We start from the raw sequence: 25,025 nt of genomic DNA on the forward strand, positions 1-25,025 counted from the left end.
TCTGTCCTAGGAACTTGCCATCCACTTACCCCAGCCTTTCTCCCTTGGGAGCAAAGTTTGTTTGGCTCAGGCTCTCTGGAGCTTCCTGAGGTCCTTAGCCTTTTATCATGCTCACGTGCTTCCCTTCCAATTAAGAACATAAGAACATAAGAACGGCCGTACTGGGTCAGACCAAAGGTCCATCTAGCCCAGTATCTATCTACCGACAGTGGCCAATGCCAGGTGCCCCAGAGGGAGTGAACCTAACAGGCAATGATCAAGTGATCTCTCTTCTGCCATCCATCTCCATCCTTTGATGAAGAGAGGCTAGGGACACCATTCCTTATTCATCCTGGCTAATAGCCATTTATGGACTTAACCACCATGAATTTATCCAGTTCTCTTTTAAACGCTCATAGCCTCATAGACTCTAGGACTGGAAGGGACCTCAAGAGGTCATCGAGTCCAGTCCCCTGCCCTCATGGGGACTGTCTAGACCATCCCTGATAGACATTTATCTAATCTACTCTTAAATATCTCCAGCGATGGAGATTCCACAACTTCCCTAGGCAATCTGTTCCAGTGTTTAACTACCCTGACAGTTAAGAACTTTTTCCTAATGTCCAACCTAAATCTCCCTTGCTGCAGTTTAAGCCCATTGCTTCTTGTTCTATCATTGGAGGCTAAGGTGAACAAGTTTTCTCCCTCCTCCTGATGACACCCTTTTAGATACCTGAAAACTGCTATCAGGTCCTCTCTCAGTCTTCTCTTTTCCAAACTAAACAAACCCAATTCCTTCAGCCTTCCTTCAGAGGTCATGTTCTCAAGACCTTTAATCATTCTTGTTGCTCTTCTCTGGACCCTCTCCAATTTCTCCACATCTTTCTTGAAATGCGGTGCCCAGAACTGGACACAATACTCCAGTTGAGGCCTAACCAGCGCAGAGTAAAGCGGAAGAATGACTTCTCGTGTCTTGTTTACAACACACCTGTTAATGCATCCCAGAATCACGTTTGCTTTTTTTGCAACAGTATCACACTGTTGACTCATATTAAGCTTGTGGTCCACTATGACCCCTAGATCTCTTTCTGCCATACTCCTTCCTAGACAGTCTCTTCCCATTCTGTATGTGTGAAACTGATTGTTCCTTCCTAAGTGGAGCACTTTGCATTTATCTTTATTGAACTTCATCCTGTTTACCTCAGACCATTTCTCCAATTTGTCCAGATCGTTTTGAATTTTCACCCTGTCCTCCAAAGCAGTTGCAATCCCTCCCAGTTTGGTATCGTCCGCAAACTTAATAAGCGTACTTTCTATGCCAACATCTAAATCGTTGATGAAGATATTGAACAGAACCGGTCCCAAAACAGACCCCTGCGGAACCCCACTTGTTATACCTTTCCAGCAGGATTGGGAGCCATTAACAACTACTCTCTGAGTACGGTTATCCAGCCAGTTATGCACCCACCTTATAGTAGCCCCATCCAAATTGTACTTTCCTAGCTTATCTATAAGAATATCATGCGAGACCGTATCAAATGCCTTACTAAAGTCTAGGTATATCACATCCACCGCTTCTCCCTTATCCACAAGGCTCGTTATCCTATCAAAGAACGCTATCAGATTAGTTTGACACGATTTGTTCTTTACAAATCCATGCTGGCTATTCCCTATCACCTTACCACCTTCCAAGTGTTTGCAGATGATTTCTTTGATTACCTGCTCCATTATCTTCCCTGGCACAGAAGTTAAACTAACTGGTCTGTAGTTTCCTGGGTTGTTTTTATTTCCCTTTTTATAGATGGGCACTATATTTGCCCCCTTCCAGTCTTCTGGAATCTCCCCCGTCTCCCATGATTTCCCAAAGATAATAGCTAGAGGCTCAGATACCTCTTCCATTAACTCCTTGAGTATTCTAGGATGCATTGCATCAGGCCCTGGTGACTTGCAGGCATCTAACTTTTCTAAGTGATTTTTTACTTGCTCTTTCCTTATTTTCTCTTCTAAACCTACCCTCTTCCTGTAAGCATTCACTATACTAGACATTCCTTCAGACTTCTCAGTGAAGACCGAAACAAAGAAGTCATTAAGCATCTCTGCCATTTCCAAGTCTCCCGTTACTGTTACCCCCTCCTCATCGAGCAGTGGGCCTACCCTGTCCTTAGTCTTCCTCTTGCTTCTAATGTATTGATAAAAAGTCTTCTTGTTTCCCTTTATTCCCATAGCTAGTTTGAGTTCATTTTGTGCCTTTGCTTGTCTAATCTTGCCTCTGCATTTCTGTGTTATTTGCCTATATTCATCCTTCGCGATCTGACCTAGTTTCCATTTTTTATATGACGCTTTTTTATTTTGTAGGTCACGCAAGATCTCAAGGGTAAGCCAAGGTGGTCTTTTGCCACATTTTCTATCTTTCCTAACCATCGGAATAACTTGCTTTTGGGCCCTTAATAGCGTCCCTTTGAAAAACTGCCAACTTTCTTCAGTTGTTTTTCCCCTCAGTCTTAATTCCCATGGCACCTTGCCTATTAGCTCTCTGAGCTTACCAAAATCCGCCTTCCTGAAATCCATTGTCTCTATTCTGCTGTACTCCCTTCTACCTTTCCTTAGAATTGCAAATTCTATGATTTCATGATCACTTTCACCCAAGCTTCCTTCTACTTTCAAATTCTCAACAAGTTCCTCCCTATTGGTTAAAATCAAGTCTAGAACAGCTTCCCCCCTAGTAGCTTTTTCAACTTTCTGAAATAAAAAGTTGTCTGCAATGCAGTCCAGGAACTTATTGGATAGTCTGTGCCCCGCGGTGTTATTTTCCCAACATATATCTGGATAGTTGAAGTCCCCCATCACCACCAAATCTTGGGCTTTGGATGATTTTGTTAGTTGTTTGAAAAAAGCCTCATCCACCTCTTCCGCCTGATTAGGTGGCCTGTAGTAGACTCCCAGCACGACATCACCTGTGTTTTTTACCCCTTTTAGCCTAACCCAGAGACTCTCCACCCTTCCGTCTCCTATGTCCATCTCCACCTCAGTCCAAGTGTGTACATTTTTAATATATAAGGCAACACCTCCTCCCTTTTTCCCGTCTATCCTTCCTAAGCAAATTATACCCATCCACACCAACATTCCAGTCGTGTGTATTATAGTATGTTATAGTCCTAGCCTTCACAACCTCCTCAGGTAAGGAGTTCCACAAGTTGACTGTGAGCTGCGTGAAGAAGAACTTCCTTTTATTTGTTTTAAACCTGCTACCTATTAATTTCATTTGGTGACCCCTAGTTCTTGTATTATGGGGTTATGTAAATTTTTCCTTATCCACTTTCTCCACATCACTCATGATTTTGTATACTTCTATCATATCCCCCCTTAGTCTCCTCTTCTCCAAGCTGAAGAATCCTAGCCTCTTTAATCTTTCCTCATATGGGATCCTCTCCAAACCTCTAATCATTTTAGTTGCCCTTTTCTGAACCTCTTCTAGTGCCAGCATATCTTTTTTGAGGTGCGGAGACCACATCTGTACACAGTATTCGAGATGTAGGCATACCATGGATTTATATAAGGACAATAATATATTCTCAGTCTTATTCTCTATCCCCTTTTTAATGATTCCTAACATCCTGTTTGCTTTTTTGACCACCTCTGCACACTTCGTGGACATCTTCAGAGAACTGTCCATGATGACTCCAAGATCTTTTTCCTGATTCGTTGTAGCTAAATTAGCCCCCATCATATTGTATGTATAGTTGGGGTTATTTTTTCCAATGTGCATTACTTTACATTTATCCATATTAAATTTCATTTGCCATTTTGTTGCCCAATCACTTAGTTTTGTGAGATCTTTTTGAAGTTCTTCACAGTCTGCTTTGGTCTTAACTATCTTGAACAGTTTAGTATCATCTGCAAACTTTGCCACCTCACTGTTTACCCTTTTCTCCAGATCATTTATGAATAAATTAAATAGGATTGGTCCTAGGACTGACCCTGGGGAACACCACTAGTTACCCCTTTCCATTCTGAGAATTTACCATTAATTCCTACCCTTTGTTCTCTGTCTTTTAACCAGTTCTCAATCCATGAAAGAACCTTCCCTTTTATCTCATGATAGCTTAATTTACATAACAGCCTTTGGTGAGGGACTTGGGAAAGGCTTTCTGGAAATCTAAGTATACTATGTCCACTGGATCCCCCTCGTCCACATGTTTGTTGACCCCTTCAAAGAACTCTAATAGATTAGTAAGACACAATTTCCCTTTACAGAAACCATGTTGACTATTGCTAAACAGTTTATGTTTTTCTGTGTGTCTGACAATTTTATTCTTAACTATTGTTTCGACTAATTTGCCTGGTACTGACGTTAGTTACCGGTCTGTAATTGCCGGGATCACCTCTAGAGCCCTTTTTAAATATTGGCTTTACATTAGCTAACTTCCAGTCATTGGGTACCGAAGCCAATTTAAAGGACAGGTTACAAATCTTAGTTAATAGTTCTGCAACTTCACATTTCAGAACTCTTGGGTGAATGCCATCTGGTCCTGGTGACTTGTTAATGTTGAGTTTATCAATTAATTCCAAAACCTCCTCTAGTGACACTTTAATCTGTGACAGTTCCTCAGATTTGTCACCTGCAAAAGCCAGCTCAGGTTTGGGAATCTCCCTAACATCCTCAGCCATGAATACTAAAGCAAAGAATCCATTTAGTTTCTCCACAATGACTTTATCATCTCTAAGCGCTCCTTTTGTATCTCGACCATCAAGGGGCCCTACTGGTTGTTTAACAGGCTTTCTGCTTCTGATGCACTTAAAAAACATTTTATTACCTTTGGAGTTTTTGGCTAGCCTTTCTTCAAACTCCTCTTTGGCTTTTCTTGTTATATTCTTGCACTTAATTTGGCAGTGTATGCTCCTTTTTATTTGCCTCACTAGGATTTGACTTCCACTTTTTAAAGGAAGTCTTCTTATATCTGACTGCTTCTTTTACATGGTTGTTAAGCCATGGTGGCTCTTTTTTTGTTCTTTTACTGTGTTTCTTAATTTGGGGTATACATTGAAGTTGGGCCTCTATTATGGTGTCTTTAAAAAGGGCCCATGCAGCTTGCAGGGATTTCACTTTAGTCATACCTTTTAATTTCTGTTTAACTAACCCCCTCATTTTTGCATAGTTCCCCCTTTTGAAATTAAATGCCACAGTGTTGGGCTGTTGAGATGTTCTTCCCACTACAGGGATGTTGAATGCTATTGTATTATGGTCACTATTTCCAAGCGGTCTTGCTATAGTTACCTCTTGGACCAGCTCCTGTGCTCCACTCAGGATTAAATCTAGAGTTACCTCTCCCCTTGTGGGTTCCCGTACCAGCTGCTCCATGAAGCAGTCATTTAAAGTATCAAGAAATTTTATCTCTGCATTTTGTCTTGAAGTCAAATGTTCCCAGTCAATATGGGGATAATTGAAATCCCCCACTATTATTGGGTTCTTAAGTTTGATAGCCTCTCTAATTTCTCTTAGCATTTCATCATCACTATTACTGTCCTGGTCAGGTGGTCGATAATAGATCCCTAATGTTATATTTTTATTAGAGCATGAAATTTCTATCCATAGAGACTCTATGGAACATGTGGATTCGCTTCAGATTTTTACTTCATTTGAATCTACATTTTCTTTCACATATAGTGCCACTCCCTCCCCTGCACGACCTGTTCTGTCCTTCCGATATATTTTGTACGCTGGAATGATTGTGTCCCATTGATTGCTCTCTGTCCACCAGATCTCCCTTCCAGTTAAATGACATAGTGACTTACCTGTTCCTGGATGAACATCAGTTGCCTCAATTCCACCTTGTGCAGCCTGTCAGAGGTAGGCTGAGTCCCTGCCCCTTCACAGGCCCAGCTACCCTCTGACAGTAATCAAATGTACAAGGAATGCCTTCCTATGTATGGATAAAACATCAGAGGTATAACATCACAATGGTAATGCAAGTGTTTGGTTTTCCATTTGATAAATTGGGCTCCATTTTCCTAATATGAATGTGTAATATTTTATATGCAGAGGTATGGGCTCCCGTAGATTTACACACGAGTTACATTGGAGTTCGTTGGATCATTATCTTAATGCTTCATCATTTGACTGGTTTAGCCTTCATTAAGGCAGTCTGGTAATCAAGAGGATCCACCTGGACTATTAGATAGTTTAGTGATGTCAATGGGTGTTTTCTACAAAGGTTTCATAGAGGGAGGCTCTCTGGAGGTAACACTTTTTGGATAAGCAGCAAAGAGTCCTGTGGCACCTCATAGACTAACTAATATGTCTGTTAGTCTATAAGGTGCCACAGACTCTTTGCTGCTTTTACAGATCCAGACTAACATGGCTACCCCTCTGATACTCTGTGGATAGTAAAAGAACTTACAGAAAATAGAATGGAAAATGTAAATGGGCAAGACGGGAAAATATAAGTTATAGGGTCACTAAGGAAAGAATACATGATAAGGTATATATCTGAAATATGGAACTGAATAATTGCTGGCGGAAAAAGAAGATTGCTGTCAAATAAGCTGTATAAAGAAAATTGGGGTCTTCTTGTGAATCCTTGGTTTGTGTAAATGAAGCTTGTCTCTTAGAAATCAATTTAACTCTTTTACAGTGCCTTTGTGGCCTATGAAACTTTTAATTATTATGGGAAGGATGATTCAGGCACAAATACCTGCCCTTTTGACAGGAAGACAAATTGGCTTCTGTATCTATTTTTACAATTCATTTTCTCTAAAATAAAAAGGAGGATTTCATTTATATTGGAAATTGCATTTATTTTTTTAAAAAGATAAAATTTCCTATGCAGAGAGGAGGAAAAGCTTGTCACATTTTGCATTTGGTGATTTTAATAAGCCTAGTGACCCACACCCAAGAGATTTGTCCCCTCCTTCTTGATTATATTTTCTAATACTCTTCAATGTACAACCAAGCTAATCACATACTGGGATGATATAATATGAGGAAATCATTTATTCAGTGGCCTGATTCTGCCAGCCTTGATCTCAACTGACCTGACTGAAAGCCTATTGAAGTCAATAGAACATAAGAATGCCCATACTGGGTCAGACCAAAGATCCATCTAGCCCAGTATACTGTTTGCCGACTGTGGCCAATTGCCAGATGCTTCAGAGGAAATGAACAGAGTAGGGAAAAATCAAGTGATCCATTCCTTGTCTCCCATTCCCAGCTTCTGGTAAACAGAGGCTGGGGACACTTCAGAGCATGGTTTTGCATCCCTGCTGATCCTGACTAATAGCCATTGATGGACCTGTCCTCCAGGAACTTATCTAGTTCTTTTTTGAACCTTATTATAGTCTTGACCTTCACAACATCCTCTGGCAAAGAGTTCCACAGATTGACTGTGTGTTGTGTGAAGGAATACTTCCTTTTGTTTGTTTTAAACCTGCTGCCTATTAATTTTGTTTGGTGACTGCTAGTTTTAGTGTTATGAGAAGGAGTAAATAAAACTTATTTATTTTCTCCACACCAGTCATGATTTTATAAACTTCTACTCTATCCTCTGTTAGTCATCTCTTCTGAAAATGAAAAGTCCTAGTCTTATTAGTCTCTCCTCATATGGAAACTGTTCCATACTCCTAATCCTTTTGGTTGCCTTTTTCTGTACCTCTTCTGATTCCTATATATATATATATATTGGACAACCAGCTCTGCACACAGTATTTAAGATGCGGGAGTATCATGCATTTATATAGAGGCAATATGATATTTTCTGTCTTGTTTTCTATCCCTTTTGTAATGATTCCCAACATTCTGTTTACTTTTTTGACTGCCGCTAGGATTCCTATTTATTTCAATGGACAGTGGATCAAGTCTGATGACTAATATCTCACTCTGTAAGTTGTCTCATTCATTTAAATGAGTGGGACTATCTGATGAGTTAATGCAGTGGCAGCAAGTTGTATGAGCCCGTGGTGTCTGTGCTCCAGGAATATACAGAGCATGGCGGCCCGGCTCCGCCAATGTTCGGGGCTGGGTCTCTCCTCCAGCCCTGCCTGCCTCACCCTCAGCATCTCCCAGCCCTGCCTGCCACCCCCGGGTGCTTTAAAAGGACCTAAGCCTCCCATCACCACCACCAGCACTGGCATGGCAGTGGGGCTAAAGCAGCTTCCTGCCTGCCCTCACTCCGCATAGCATGCCACTCCCAGAAGCAGTTGGCACGTCCCTGCAGTTCCTGAGGGTGTGTCTTCGTGCATTGCCCCACCCCAAATGCCAACTCTGCCATTGGAACTGAAGCCAATGGGCACTGCGGGGGCAGTGCCTGTGGGCACTAGTGTGCGGAGATCCCCGGGCCCCTGCCAGTGGGGTGTGCGGGTTGCTTCTGGGAATTCAGAAGGCATAAATATGGGAAGAAACCATCTACACAAGTTTTACTCTGGCTTTTTTAGCTGCTTTTCTAAAATTTATGATACATTATAAGACAACAAACTTCACATGGGATTCTTTAGTCTCGGCCACACAAGCCCTTTTTGTTATTGACAACTGAAAATATAAAAAAATCTCCTGCAGTAATTAATAAATTATGAGCCATTACCCTGGAGACTGAGGCAGTTTCTAAATAATTACCAGTAGCAAGCATGTCAGTGCTTTTATTAAAATAGTCATGAGAACAAAATTAGCCCTCGCTGGTTTTAAAGCTTCATAGGCTTAGTTGTGTCTCTGGAAGAACATCAATATCAAATGGGATTAGAAAGAGGACGGAGTTGCCAGGGAGAGCAGGGGACCGGACTGTGCCAGTCCTTTGTTCCTAACTAGAAACAAACTAATGAATAAGCTCACAATAGAAGGGGTGAGAACCTGCAAACCCTGATGCAAATGAATAGCTTTTAGGCCCAGGGCTCTGAGAAGGTGTTTTGGGACTCTGTCCCCTGCTGTACTAGCCAGTACTCTATCCCCTGTGGAATATACTCCTTGTGATATGAATGCTTCATCATCTGGGACAACTTGAGTCTGCAAGCTGAAAACTAGCTTTCCAACTGCATTCATCTAAAAACCTGGGCCCTGAAACATCCACAGAAAGCCAGCCCAAAAGGGGGGGGTGGAAAAAAAGCAATACAAATTCACCTTTAGATCCAAGCAAATCCTTGTGGAAATGCTTTTGCAGTATTGAACCAGCTGATAATTATATGTAGAGTTCCTTTAAATGCCTGTTTTGTTTTTGAAATACCCCAAAGCCTGTTCAGCACAGTTTGAACTCATTAATGAAGCAAACTAAAGTGTGTGTGGTGGTAGTCATTGTGGGTGGAGGGGAACAGCATTGCAAACGATGTACTATAGCAACTTCATGTTTCAGAGTGATAGCTGTGATAGTCTATCAGGAAAAAGAATGAGGAGGCACCGTAGAGACTAACAAATTTATTTGGGCATAAGCTTTCATGGGCTAAAACCCACTTCATCAGATGCATGCAGTGGAAAATACAGTAGGAAAATACAATATATACAAACACACACACAGAGAATATGAAAAAATGAGGGTTGCCATACCAACGCCAACAAGACTAATCAATTAAGGTGGGCTATTATCAGCAGGAGAAAAAAAACTTGTAGTGATAATCAGGATGGCCCGTTTCAAACAGTTGAGAAGAAGGTGTGAGTAACAGTAGGGGGAAAATTAACATGGGGAAATAGTTTTTAGTTTGTGTGATGACCCACCCACTCCCAGTCTTTATTCAAGCCTAATATAATGGTGTCTAGTTTGCAACTTAATTCCAGTTCTGCAGTTTCTCATTGGAGTCTGTTTTTGAAGATTTTTTGGTTGAAGAATTGTGACATTTAGGTCTGTAATTGAGTGTCCAGGTAGGTTGAAGTGTTCTCCGACTGGTTTTTGAATGTTATAATTCTTGATGTCAGATTTGTGTCCATTTATTCTTTTGTGCAGAGACTGTCTGGTTTGGCCAATGTACATGGCAGAGGGGCATTGCTGGCACATGATGGCATATATCACATTGGTAGATGTGCAGGTGAATGAGCCCTTGATGGTGTGGCTGATGTGGTTAGGTCCTGTGATGGTGTCCCTTGAATAGATATGTGGACAGAGTTGGCAACGGGCTTTGTTGCAAAAATAGGTTCCTGGGTTGGTGTTTTTGTTGTGTATTTGCTGGCGAGTATTTGCTTCAGGTTGGGAAGCTGTCTGTAAGCGAGGACTGGCCTGTCTTTCAAGATCTGTGAGAGTGAGGGATCGTCCTTCAGGATAGGTTGTAGATCCTTGATGATGCGCTGGAGAGGTTTTAGTTGGGGGGCTGAAGGTGATGGCTAGTGGTGTTCTGTTATTTTCTTTGTTGGGCCTGTCCTGGAGTAGATGACTTCTGGGTATTCTTCTGGCTCTGTCAATCTGTTTCTTCACTTTAGCAGGTAGGTATTGTAGTTTTAAGAATGCTTGATAGAGATCTTGTAGATGTTTGTCTCTGTCACCAGCAACCACACAAAACTCCTCATTCTTGTAACAACTGCATGTTTCAATGACTTTTGAATAATCTATTCTAAATTTACCCAGATAATTTATTAAAAAGTGTTTGAAATGATCATTGGAGTAGCTGGCAGGAAGGGTGTCTGCAAGTTCATGTACACAATTTACATAATTTCCCCAATGATGTACTTCTAACTACAGCATTCTGTTAAACCTTGCACCACTTCGTTCTGAGACACCCACACATCCCAAGACTCTGTAGTACTTAAAATTGCCTCATACCTTAATTCAGTTTACCTGCAATGCAAAGAAATATGACATGACAAAGTATGTGATCATACTAAGAATATCTGTTACTCCCTGGGTATAATGGGGAGATATTGTCACCCTGCAATAGCTCTCTCAGGCAGAAGTGGTTCTGTCCCACTCCTTGCCCGACTGCCAGGGAGAGCGGCCGAACATGCTGGGGGAGAGGCATAGGGAGAGGAAGGCAGAACCTCTCTCCCTCCCCACCCCTGGCAGTCCAATCTGGGGGTGGGGAGAACTTCATCCTCCATGCCCTCCCATGCGTCACCTCTGCTTCTATGGGCTAGGCTCCTGGCTGAACTACATCTCCCAGGATGCCCTGTGGCTAGAGACTTCAGTGTGGGGGGACTGTAGAGCATCATAGAAGATGTAAGACCCAGGGGCTGGCCTGTAGAGAAGTATGGGAACATGAGGCACCTGAACTTCTGTTCCCATGAGCCACCACAGCAGCATTTCCAAATTGAATTTTTTTGATATATTCTTTTTTAATTTCCATTCAAATCAAAAATTTTCATGGAAAATCTAGACTAAAATTATTTTGTTTTTATCAAAATTGTCTGGGGAGTAGGGAATAATTCAACCATTGTTTGACCAGTTGACATCTCCACAGATCCTACACTAAACTCAAAGTGCAGAAAATCATGCTCAGTCCATACAGCCACTCCTGCACACTATACAAAGAAGATGGGAAGAGGATTTTGAGTTGTAACATTACCGCCTGTGTAAAGTATGTTCTGAGGAAGGTCTAATAGTGCTAATCCCCTCCCTCTGCTTATCTTTCTATGCATCAAAATCTGCAACTGATTTTCCCCAGCTTGGACTTGAAATGCTGATACCTGTAGAATGTATTCAGTGGTGTCGTCATGATGAAAACTCCAGGATGCTGATGCTATGAAAGGTCCGAAGTAAGTTAATTCAGATTCATTTGTTGCCTCTAAGTACCAAATCTTTGCAGATATCAGGCATAACCTTCCCAAATCTGCATTCATTCCACTGCTCTTTCCCCTCCCACCCTCTGCTGGATTGGAGAAGAGAGAGACACCCGTTTCAAGGACACAGCATGGGCCAGGATGAGGACTAGGATAAGAATAATTTGAGACACCACTCTATCCATGCAGTAATGGAAAGGAAGTTGCCTCTTGCATCTGTAAAACCGAAGAGCAGGTAGAGCCCCTCCTCTTTCCCTGTGATATCCAATGCCATAATGATTTGAAAGGCAGATGTGACATAAAGGTGGAGAGAGCAAAGAAGCAGAACAAACACTGTATTATTGAAGGTTCCCTGGACCATGTGAGTGGCCAGAGCTAAGAACCAGAGAGTAAAGATGGCAAACACAACTGGCTAACCTAGTGGGAACAATGATGGAAAAAGGGGACAGGTACTTTCTAGAACATAATTAAATTCAACTTTTAGAGATGGGCAAATGCAGCATAAGTTTAGATCCAGATCCTGTTTTATCCAACCACTCCCCAAAGTTCAGAGTGGTCTCTGGGGAAACCCCCCCTAGTTATTAGCACTATTTTATTTATTATTTGTATTCTAGTAATGCCTAGAGTATCTAAGGTGCCAAGCACTATCTGTACACATCATAAGGCAATTGCTTCCCTGAAGAGCTTACAATTCAAACAATCAAGACCGAAAAAGGAAGTAGTAGTATCCTCACGTTACAGAAGACTGGAAATCTCTGAGCCAATGCTACAGAGAAACTTTGTGGTAGACTGAGGACTTGAACCCAGAGCTCTTGAAACCTAAGTTCATGCCTTATCAATGACATAATTTTTCCTCCCTAATTTTGACCTCTCTCTAGTTTTAAATCAAATCTATAGTTTCAAGGGAGGCAAAATAAGGAATAGCACACTCAGTTGAAAAAGGAAACTGAGACAGCAAAGCAACGATGAGAAGGAAATGCATTTTAGATTTCTCTTGACAAATATTGAGACTGTCTCCCTCCTCCCCCCAAAGCCCTAAGGTTTATGCAAAGCATGACAAGTCAGCAAAGCAATAAGCCCTTTGTTTTCTGTGGGATTCTTTGGGCACAGTTCACTGTAGTGTCATTTGGAATTTGCTTGAGGGGAGCTGCTTGTGTCTTGGGACTCTTTTCTTATTCATGATTTGTTTTGCAGTTTTTGTCATCTTTGCCTTTCTGGATATATCACCTGAAAGTACAATATGTAGGTGTCCCCTGCAGGAAGCAGCAGGTAAGATGTAAATGGACCTTTGCTTCACTTAAGCCTAAAATTCCTGTTTGTGAATCATCTAATAAAATAAAGTGTGAGTAAGCTAGAAAATGAATGAGAAACTCAGATTGGCATCATTGTCTAGCCTGAAGGAAGGTGCATAGTAATGTTGTAAGTGAGCAGAAATTCCCTGCAGTATTGGTTACCGGAAAACTGGGATGGGATATACAAACTGCACCCTGGACAACATGGTGTTAATGAGCTAATGGGGGTTCAGTTGGTTCTGCCCCAACGCTCCTGTGAGAAATGTCAGGATTGGGGGAAAGAGCTTAAGAAGGAGAACCCCAGCTCTGTCGACGTAGGCCAGGGAAGAGCACAGATCTTTAGTGCTCAGCTCCTGAAGAGAGGGCTGGTTAAAGGTGGGAGCTTCCCAGCCAACTTCTGCCTCTGCCCTGAAGAAAAGGAGAGCCAGATACTGATAGATCTTGAGATGGACCTGTTCCCCGCTGTTACCTGTGAACCCAGTATATTTGTGTTAATTCCCCTTGTTTCTGTTCATTGACTACCCTGGCAGGGAGGAGATTTTAAAGTGACCTGTCCAGAGGGCCAAATCACAGGAAGAGGCAGACAGACCATTGGCAGGAGGTACCCAATGAGGAGAGAGCTGCTATAGCATGCCCGGCTACAAGGAGGTGCTAGTGGTGAGTCAACCCCTTTACAGTGACATACCCACAACACACTATTGTGTCCCTGCTCTTATCACTGCGATTTAATTGCATCCCCATTTCCCAGTAAGTTCCATTTGGTCTGAAAGGGCTTGATCCAGTAGCCACTGAATTCACTGAGAGTTTCTCTATTGACTTCAACGGGCTATGGATCAAATCATAAATTCTTTTTTTCTGTGTTATTGGCAAACCTTGGAGATGATCAGAGAACTTTCATCAGTGATATGGAGGATGAGGCAAGAAATTGCACCAACTGCTAAGATAGTTAGCAGTTAGTGCATCTAGGCTCTACTGGGAACATTTAACTTAAGCAGAAGTTGCAAATGCTTAAATACCTAATTCTTAACAAGCCTGGTACTGTATACAGTGCTTAGGAATCAATCTCCAAAATGGCTGCCATGCTGGGCCTACAGCTATCTCACTACTTAAAGGCTTTTTACGTGTACCATCACTGGCAACTATTGTTCCAAAAGCTGCCACCTATTTTCTTTCCTCCACTTTCTTTTCTTCGCTTGTGTATATATCTTGCTGTTGCCATCCTTCTCATTAACAGAAGAAAGATGGTATTGTTTATAGCTCCTCTTACATAAAATTGCCTTCTTTAATGGACTGCATTATCAGTGGCACTGCACTGGGATAACTCCTCCCCTTTTAATTTCAAGGTGCAGATTTCCAGCTTTGACTATCACCACCCCGTTTTGTTTAAAGTCCACATGTGTTGTGTTCCCTCCAGAGGCTTGTGTTGCTGCAGCCTTTCAATGCTTGTGAAATCTGCATTGGTTTCTGGCTTCCCCTGCTTATTCTTTGCATGGTCAGAAACGATGTCTCAGTTTACTTCCAGTGGCTCCATTCTTCTCATTGGATAAAGGAAGAGGCAGATGTACCGGTGGGGTTTCTACCATTCTTCTTGTCAGTAGGCAGATGGGGATGGAAGGGTATTGTGGCTTCACTAGCTGGAGTGCACATCAAGCAACAATACTCTATGCTGCAAAAGTGGGCAGGAACCATAAATCACTTCCTTGCAACTCGATGTGAAAAAATCCATTGAAATCAAGTCCTGGTATCCTTCTTTGCATAGCACAGAATGCTCAAAGAGCAGCACTGCTCAGATTCCCGAAGCATTGTAAATACAGTAGTGCTTTAGTTAATCTGCTTTCCTCTTCCCTCTGCATGAATGTTGTCCAAGAGAAACTGAGCCCCCTGTGTGGCAGCATTTAAAAAAAATAAAAAGCTTTTGATGTAAAATGACCATTTGCTTCAAATGAACATTGGCTGAATAATAGATCAAACCCCACATTGGTGCGATGTTTTTAATAAAAGATGCACCTTTGCCCACTTGTTTCTGTAGAGTATTAACTTGAGAGACCAAAATATATGGCGCACTCTCTCTAATCTAATAAATCAAAGATTAATTCTCCTTTGCCTTTTCTGATTCTGATGACAACACTCTGCCACTAAAGATGCAATTTAAAATGAGTCCAGGCTCTCAAAGCTTTGAAAAGCCTGTTTTTTTGTTTTTTTTTTGCCATAATTTAATAGGCATCTGGGACCAAGTTTTCTGTAGAGATAAACTAGCACAGCTCCATTGAGCTCACTGGAGCTATGCCAAATTATACCAGTGGAAGATCTGACCCTTTATTTTTATTGTCACATTTAGACAGACTAATTCGGATAGGGCATAATTTATAGATTCCTCCCTGGCCCCTAAAAAGATAAATGGGTTACATGCTCAGCTGGTAGAAACTGGCATATCTCCATTCAATTCAATTGGGTGGGGGGGGATGAATCTCTAGAAATGACTCTGGATACTAGATAGGGTGGAGAGACAGGGCAGTTAAGCAGCAAACCATTGGACGGGTTGGGTCCTGTGGGTAAGAGAGACTGTCAGGGAAGCAGCAAAGGTTTGGGAGGGCAGGTGGTTCTGGAAGGGAAACAGTTTTTCCGACAAGGAATGTTATTTCATTTTGAATTGACCCTCTGTGTTTCTTAGTCTATTATATGGGATCTGCTGATACTGAACAGAGTTTGGGCTCTCAGACCTTACCCTAATCACTTGTTGGCAGGTGAAGAGGATGGCATAGAGAAGACAGAAGTGGATCAGAGAGGATGTCTATATATGGTGAGATAAGGCTTGCAATCAGCAAACCACAACATGCAGGCAGGCTTCCTGTATATTCCAGCTTGGTATAGTGATTAGAGTGGTGGGGTGGAGTCAGAACTCTTGGGCTATATGCCAGACATTCTGAGGGAATGTTTGCCAGTGGTGATACCAGTCAGTTCTGTGTTCTTGGGGAACCAGGGCGCAGTATCCAGCCTGTCTGACTCATAAAAGATACCCACACACACACACCAACCTCTGCTTAAACCAAAACCCATCAGAGAAAAGACTTGTAGAGAGACACACCTAGACCCCTCCTGACAAGGGTGACAAGATTAAGACATCTCCATTAGCATACAGAGTGAAGAACAGAGACAACTCCCCTAGCCTCATCTGCATGAAAGGTGGGACAGGAAGACATCTCAGTTTGCATACAGAATGGAGAACAGAGAACCACGCTGAACTCTGGGACCAGGAAAAGCAGGGAAGGACTGCATCATGGTAATCTCTGCTCCAGATGCTAATGAACCTACGTCTGCCCACACCCAGCTCGGCAGTTATCAGACCAATTCTAGTAATGAATCCTTGATTGATATCCAAAATACTGACACACCCTAGCTGCATTGTGAGCTCCCTGGAAGAAAACACCACCCATAGCCAAGAGTGATCAGCTCCTATTGTCTAACCTAAAGAAAACCCTTGAGTTATCAGCTTACCTATAAACAAATCTAGTGTTCTCCCTTGAACCATTGTATTTTCTCTACAAAAATCCCTACTCACCCTCCAGTCAGTGTTCTGATGCTTAGATCCAAACTATGCACCAGTTCCACTGGGATTCCATCTTCTCCTGACTGATCGTGCTGGGGGCTCTGCCTGTCTCCAGCACTCAGGGCCATGAGCTACCAGCATCACCTGGGAACTCTGACCAGTTCAAACCTCATGGAGTGGGTGAGATCCTCCTCTTTCTCTTTTTGTTTTCCTTTCTACCTTAGATATTAACCTTTAATAACGTATGTTATGTTGGTTTAGGCCTTCTTGTGTAGTGATCACTATTATTCAATAAACAACTTTTATGGTTAAGCTGTTCGCTTCCCTCTCTCTTGCTGAACTTTACTCTTGTGTTTTTAGCTTCCCCCATTTACTCTACAGCAACTCTTCTTTTACCTAAGCTAAAGATCCCTGCGGCGCCCCAAATACTGTGGGGTTTGCTCATCCAGTAGGTTACTGCCAATATATTTGTGATGTGACAGTGGGGATAGGGACGTGCTAAATCTGGGATGCATAAGGGTGGCAGCTTGAAAGTGCTGCTTGACCCAGTCCATGGAGCCCAGGGGCATATGGGGGGGACAGCTTGAAAGTGCTGCTTCATCCAGCCCTGTGAGTGCAGAGACATATAAGGGGTCAGCTTGACAGTGCTGATTGACCCGGTCCACTCAGACTTGCTCTGTTAGGGTGGGTGGGTGGATGTGTGTGGGTGGGTGCAGAAGAGAGAAGTAGAGCTCCATATGAAAACACAAGTGACACAAGCAGTACATTGATAGAAATACAGAATCTCCCCCCCACCCCAAGAGTAACCCGAATAAATGAGCATACCCCAAAGTAACAGGCAAATCTGGTAACAAATTCAATGGTTAAAGTGGCGGACTGGAGATCAGGTTTTCTTCTTTCTGTTCCCAAGTCTCAGGGAAAATGTCTTTTCGGTATACTGGTTGGAGGACTGGAGATCAGAACCCATAGGTTCTATTTCCCCTGTCTGTCAACACAGAGCAACCCTCTGTTTCTTTTTCCCAAATCCTCTCACATGGAAAAACTCTACCCCAAAGTGACCAGACTTGCTGAATTCAGTGTTTCCACCTGCCATTATGCAGTGTTCCTTCTGTCTGTACACTCGGGACTTTTCTGTTTCCAATTCTTCTTCCAGCTGCACTGGATCAAAGGTGTATGGATCATTCAGCCCTGTCTAACTGATTGTTTCTATAAATTGAAATTCTACCATAAATGAGCTAACTTCATACACAAATTTGCATTGTCTTGTGAAGGTAAAAATAGATCAGGTCTGTCTCACACTATATTGACTTTCTGAGTTCTGGTCTTGTCTTTATTGTCATTCAACCAAGAAATGTTAGGGATATTTTCTCCCAGCGAAAGAATAAAGACAACTTGGGGTTTGCACCAAACCAATTAAAACCTATTTCTGTCCTTCTTGGAGAAACTTTTCCATACATTGCTCTTCTTATCAGTTAATGAACAGTTGATGATTTTGCAAGAACCTCTCTTGAAGAACCTAAAAACCAATCCAGTCCTGTTCTCATGACCTCCATGAAAATTTTACCATTGACGTTAGTGAAAACAAAATTGGATCCATAATCATTACTATAAACAGACCATCCTTGGTTTAGACACCACTCTAAAGCAATTTCATCAGCACTAAAATGTCTTTGATTAACTCCTTTGGGAGCATTATTTTATGTCCTAATAATTCACTGTTCTGCCTCAGATCTGCAAATAATCTCACTTAGTCTTTTACTGCATAAATAGAGCTAAGTACAAGATCCATTGTCCTGTCAACTGAAACATGATTAAACAGATCCATAATAGATTAGTCATTATTTTTGGAATAGATGTAGCATTTTGTGGGGTGGTGGTGATGGGCTTTCTTCAGGAAAAAGGCAACAAACAAGCCTGAAATGCCACAGTTAGGTTAGGGACCACTATCGCCGTTTTATCTCAGGGATAATTCAGTGCTGAGAGATGGACCCAAATCCAGATTCAAAGTATAAGGTCAATAGATTTTTGTATTGTCCTAGAATGTGCTAGTAAAATATTCCCCCATGAAGGGAATAGTCTTTCAAGTTGAATATTTGTAGTTTAACCACTAACCCTGTCTGCCTAAAACATTGAATGGAGCTGTATCAATCATATTTTACAGTTGTTATAGCAACATGACTAGAGAGTAAGTAGTGTTCTGTCTTTTTTCAGTTTTTATTTGTAAAAAAAAAAACCCAAAACCACTGAATTTTTCAGTCTTTATTTTTCAAACATTTAAACCCGGATGAAATTGGATTTAAAATAAATTAAAAGAATGGGAAAAATCAGGGGGGAAAAAAGAAAAAAATCTGTTGTAATAAACATGTTTTACTACAGTACAATTGAAACTTATCTAAATGTACAAAGTTATATTTTGTCTCTCTGAGCTAGTAGTTTTTCCAGAAATCCTGGTTTGCATACATATACATAATTTTCTTCAAAGAATCCTCATTCATGTTAAGCCCCTTGCTGTCTTGGAGGTAGTCCAACTTTGAAAATATGCACTTCTGCATCAATAGATCGGGGGGGGGGAAATGGGGGTACACTCAGAGCTTACCATGCCACTTTGCTGAAGTTGGGAAGTGTGTCTTGCTGGCTGTTCCAAAAAGCCAGCACATCCAGTTTCGCATTGTCAGGGGTAGGCAAGTTCATGTAAGTAGTAAAGTCCCTTTCAGATTTGAAATTTCCTCTTTAGTGGGAAATGGTTGAAACATTCTAGCATACTGGTCATAGTCTGCTGCAAAATTCACCTTGAGGAAGGGGTGCATTCAAAAAAAAAAATCTTTGGCACCAAACACTTTGAAGTTCAGATTACTGGTTCTGGTCACCTCTCGTTTCTTGCTGAAAATTGTATTGAAAGTTTTCAATGCTTTTTCGGTTTTCTTGTGTTCTGGGGTGAGAGAGATTTCAAGAAACAGCTGGGTTTTCTTGCTGTATGTTTCTCCTGCAATTTTTGTGCTTGGTTTGGCTGAGATTTTGGTTGTCAGGTTCCAGTAAGCATCTGTACTGGCAAATGCATTGGCAGTAGTCAGAGAAAACTCCAGTGTTTTTTTATGTGTCACACAGTGATTTCAAATTTTCAACCATGAACATTACCTGGGTGCGTAGAATTTGGTGGTCATTTTGATTATTTGCCAATCTCTTCAGAATTTCTGCTTTAGAACCAACAAACTGAGGATGATCAAGGAGATGCATTACCTCAGTCCACGCGTTATTTACATGACAGTGAAATACAAGCTCATCCATTGATGTGCACAACAGGGGTAGGTAATTGACAGTTTTCTCTGTACTCATCTCACACTGTGTAAAACAAAGCCTTCTACTTGTTCTAATGCTTGAAAATGGCCATGATCCAATGATGCTAGATTTCATATCTTTTATTTCTTCTCTAGCAGTAGCTGCTGCCAGTGCAACATTAATTAGATGAGCAGGACAGGTAATACATAGCAGTGCCAGTTTCTGATTGAGTTTAATCTCTTTGGCAAACTTAGGCACCTAGCAAGCAGAATTTATGTTAGTTGTGGCCACATTGTCCCAACTTGGTTGGTACATCCCAAACAAGACATTTATTGCTGCGTTGACAAAATGTCTGGTAGCTGAAGAGATGAATGTCACATCAGCACAAAACAATGTGGGTTAATTCACTTTGAAATAAAAAAATGAAAACAAAAGGCCAAGAATTGTACTGTTGAAAACCCCAGTAGACTCGTCAAAAATCAGATTAGACACCACATTTCCATCAATTCGTTCCATCCGTTTAAATACTAAAGCATCATCATTTTCTTTCAGAGACTTACAAGTGAGGTTGCCTGCATTAGGAAGGCTTTTTGCTGCTGGACCGTATTGTTGCACAAAGTCACCAATAGGCCCCTCTGCTATTAATAGCGGTTGTCTGGTGAAACAAAGAGCACCCACAAATTCATTGACACAATCATGATGTGTCCTCTCTTTCATTAAAGCCCTTGGGAAAGCTCCTGACTGTTTCTCACAAAGCTCACTTTCTTCTTTCAGCTTCTGGTGTCGCTTGCTTTCAACACGGTCATTTGTTCTGTCAGCACGAGCACGGACCTCAGTGCTGCAGTACTTGCAGCACAATGCATCCTCTTCACTCCCGACGATACTTTTTCTTGAAATTTTCTAAGCATTGATTTTCTTATTGGTATTCAGGCATGGATTTGCATCTTTGCTCCATGTTTACCTTGACTGTCTCTGCTAGGAAGCGGGAGCCAAAGGCAGACTCAGTCTGCTAGGGGGATAGAGGCGCTCCTGTTGGTTTGGGGAAGGATTGTAGGTATGCCTGCTCGGAGGAAGGGGCAGAGTCAAATGATTGACAAGGGAAAGTCCGGGAAGAAGAGCTAGTCTGACCAATAGAAAGTGAGATGCCTTCCCTTAAGAGTCCGGGGAGGGGAGCCATTTTGGGGCTAGTCTTGAGCCAGCCACAGAAAGGGCAGCATTGGTTGCATGGGGATCCAGAAGAAGCCAGGTCCCTGAATCCAAACCCTTAAAGGGATTGGCAGTAAAGAAGGTAACTGGGTACATAGGGAGCATTACATACCTTTATCTGTGGAGGATTCTGTGTTTAAATTCAGCACCACACCAAATAGACACAAGGAAATAGGCAGACAGCATCTCCTTGTGAGCCAATCATAGCAGCATATTAACGTTTGATTTTTCTGACCTCTGCCATGGGTGTGTTCTGTGTTTTACGCTGTGAAACTGCTTCAGTACCAGAGCTGTAGGACACAATCGTGTGAAGCTTTAGCGTTTAACAAAAATAAGTACCCCCAAAATACTTACTCGATTGATAAACGGGTATAAATCAGTAAAAACTGAACTCCTTTCATAAAAAAGCCTGGTCATTTATCAGTGAAAATAGGTAAATCCTGAAAACTCAGAACACTAAGAGAAAGGTACCAAATTGTAATATTGAAATTGATGGCTGCACTCTTGATAGCTGATGAAGAAAGATGCCTCCCAGTCTTCAGTGTTCACAGTGTTGTTTGCAAAGTTTTATAATGGGGTTAGATACAAATACCACAAAGTCAGATGCAGAATTATTGGGACCACTCTTGTATCGGAGCAAATATATAACTGCCACCAACACAGGGACCAATAAACCTCATTATGCACATATTGGAGTTGCATAAAAAGAGTATTCTGTAAAATATAAACTACAGATTTGATCTGATATCTACAACGCTCTTTATTTTCTACATTTTATTTATAAAAAGTGAATTTGTTTCTTTCAGTGAAAAAAATGAAAATCTCTCAAATGTTTGCAAAAGAAATGTCTGGTTTACCTCTTATTTATTTTCTCAATCCTGGCATACAGACAACACCATCTGCTTTTGATGACAAATCACAGATTGTGAATAATAAATACCAAGTAGCTTACAAACAACCCACTGGCCAGTGTTCAAACAATATTGAATAAGAAACAACTTTAAAAGTAGTTTACTCACAGATAATATACAAATTAGAAAAAGGACTAAACTTGTTATTCCCTTTGAAAGGTTCTACTATGTACGATTGCATATCTGTACCTAAAACAATGCTACTTATCTGATCTCGCAAGCTGAGCAGGGTCAAGCCCAAACCTATTCTATGTAGGTCCTTACACCACATTCGCCAGTGTAATATCTGAACACCTTGCAGCAATGCATTAAATAATGTGACTAACATCTGTCACGTTTGTTCTTTCTCCTCTCCCCAAGAGGAGAAGCACGTACAGAGCAGTGTCTTGTTTTGTGAGTGTTTAATATACATGTTGCTATGTATTTATGTCAGACAAGGTAGATCAAAGAAATGCACCTTGCACTTGTAGGTTTGTGATGGGTCAGAGAAGCAAAGTTGTCAAATCCATTCTTCATCCCAGTGTTCTAAGTGTATAGGTTTTTTCTAAAAATATCCTTGGCGTGGACCATTGAGAGACTTGAAGAAAAGGACCCTATCTTAAACTTGATTCCAAATTCCATGAGAAGAGTAGAGTGGAGGGCAGCCTTGATGGGCTCGTGGTAGCTTGTGTTGCTGAAGAGGCATGCTGCGGCAGCATGTACTAGTTGGAGTTTAAGTAATGAATGCTCTCAGATGGAATCCTTGCTTGGAAAATTTTGGTCTCTGTAGAAAGTGTTGTCGGTCGCTCAGTCAGTGGCATGCTTCGTGCTGCATCAGTGCTACTCAGGGCCCAACAGATTATTAGGGATGCTGTGTTGGTGGAAGTGTCAGCTATCGAATGAGATGCAAAATTGACAATTTAATATGCATTGTCACTTTTACAAGAGTCAGGACTTTCGCCCTAGTGAACTGAGCAGTTCTAGTTTGCGGAACTAAAATTTTCCTATCTAAACCTCCTCTGAATTTTCAGTTTGATGCAAAATTCTTCACTTCATGTCATAAACTGTACAATGTTGTGTGCTGTCAAGCTGTCATGTTCATCCTGAAGGTATCTGCAGTCTAATGATGAGTGAGTGATTTTGGATACCTGAAGTTTTTTAAAGTGTGGTTTGATCTTTCAGGATAAAAAGGCGTTATTCTGTGTAAATCTAACTTATTTGTAGTGCCAGAGAACATTGCAAATAAATGAAAGAAAAAAAAAAGGTCATGGATTGAAGAGGGGAGGGAGGCAGACTACACTAATGCATATGCAGTAGCTGATTAACTTGTCTATTAGCAATCCATACGACCCCTTTTGCTCATATATAGAAGTGATTGAAATAGGGAAGAATTGCTTAAGGCAGCAATAAAACAGACAAACCACAGGTTGTGTGTCAAGTAAATCAATTCAGGAAGGTGCTGGCGCTAGCGGCTCTGAGGTTTTCAAACCCCTGTTCTTACACAGAGATTGCTGGAATTAAACATGCATTTCCTCATCCTGCTATACTTAGAATTTAATTTAGCTTTCCTGTAAATCAGCATTGATAACAGCCATTAAGGTATTCTTCATAGGTCCTACTGCATTGTACCAAGGGTAATTAACTTGACCGTAAACATAATATGCACAAAATTCAGCATCTCCCTCTAGGAATAATTCTTCCTATTCTTGCCGGTAACCTTCAGGTATGCTTTCCTTGGCAAAAAAAGAATATTAGTGCTTATATAGCTGTGCAAACATTAACTAAACAACAGCTGCATTGTGGCACTTGCTGCCTGTTTGGGGAGGAAGGGTCCATCCCAGCAGCAGTCCCTCAGGTGTTCTGGCAGGATGGGTTGTTAGATCTCTGATTGCATGTCAGAATGAGTAGCATGAAATCTCTTTGGTTTGCTTCCTCCTGGGCTGGGATCTGTTACACTGATCAGTGTAGAAAGGGATTGAGGAGCCAGGTCAGCCCCCCTGGGGATGGCCAGTGCTGATGACTGCACTAAACACTCTTGCTTCTTGTTCACTGGGTGTGCAAGGGCTTCTGCTCTTTGAACAGAGTCTCTTTGCGCCTCATCTGTGCATCTCTGAAAAGCTACACACAATGCAGCCCTCAAGATGTAGTTATTATATACCCACCGTAAGTGCTTGGCACTTTCCAGTTACATGAAAGATGTGCTCACTGCCGTGAGTGAGCCAGTGAGTTCATCAGCGATGTGGACAATAGTGTTGACTCTGTGGGTAGACCTATATGATAAATGGAGTAGCTGGAAAATTGGTCCTGCATTGTGTGCACTTTTACACACCTCTGTGCAGTCACAGAAGTACTGGAAGTACCTTTCTAGGTAGGTCTTATGTGGTCCTCGTCACCATAATATCTGAGCACTTCACAGTTTGTAATGGATTTTATTGTTACAGCATCCTTGAAGTAGGAATTGATATTATCCCCATTTTACAGATGAGGAACTGAGGCAAAAGCTAGATTAAGTGACTTGCCCAAAGTCACCCATAGGGAGTCTAGGCCTCAGCTCAGATTTGAACCCAGATCTCCACGTCCCAGACCAGTGACCAATTCAGTAGACCGACCACAATATGTATGCAGCCTGCCTTTTACTGCTGTATGTAACCACATGCATAGTGACTGTACCCTGCACACCACCACCACCATTGAACGCAAGGCCTTAAAGGGTGACTTTTATATGGGCCTTTTCTCTGCTGAGATATTGAGGAGCTGTTAAGGGGTTAGACTGTGACCCAGCTAATGATCCCAGTAATCGGCCTCGGGAGCACTACTGCTCTCCCTCCCGATCAAGTGAGGAGACTGGGCCAGTGCTGTCACAGCCTTGGCTCCATGCTGCACTGGAGGGGCTGGGAAAAGTAATCGGTCCCAGAACAGGGGAATCTGGAATCAGACTGTGATTCTGAGTCACAATCCGATTCCTAGTTGCCTCTTGGGGCAGTGCAATTACATGCTGTCCCTTACATTGCAGCTTTGTCACGAGCCCTGTGTAACCCAGCATTAACCGTAACTACAGTACTTTAACAAATGCCCCACAGCAGAATATTTTAGAACATCGTGGACCCATTCTGACTAGTCTTTTTGCAAAGATGAGTAGTGGCATCCTACTAATA

General features: G+C 41.8%; 1 long non-coding RNA gene across 1 annotated transcript in view; it reads left to right on the top strand.

The window, feature by feature from the left end:
- LOC115649704 overlaps window positions 1–15,921 on the top strand; it is a 37,682-nt gene extending 21,761 nt beyond the window's left edge. Inside the window, exons 2-5 of the long non-coding RNA XR_003999892.1 lie at window positions 11,545–11,635; window positions 12,854–12,928; window positions 13,482–13,608; window positions 15,696–15,921. This is a non-coding gene — a long non-coding RNA (uncharacterized LOC115649704). The remainder of the gene's footprint in view (window positions 1–11,544; window positions 11,636–12,853; window positions 12,929–13,481; window positions 13,609–15,695) is intronic.
- Window positions 15,922–25,025: the final 9,104 nt, after the last annotated feature.

Source organism: Gopherus evgoodei, chromosome 4 (genome assembly GCF_007399415.2).
Source record: "Gopherus evgoodei ecotype Sinaloan lineage chromosome 4, rGopEvg1_v1.p, whole genome shotgun sequence".
NCBI classification, from domain to species: domain Eukaryota; kingdom Metazoa; phylum Chordata; order Testudines; family Testudinidae; genus Gopherus; species Gopherus evgoodei.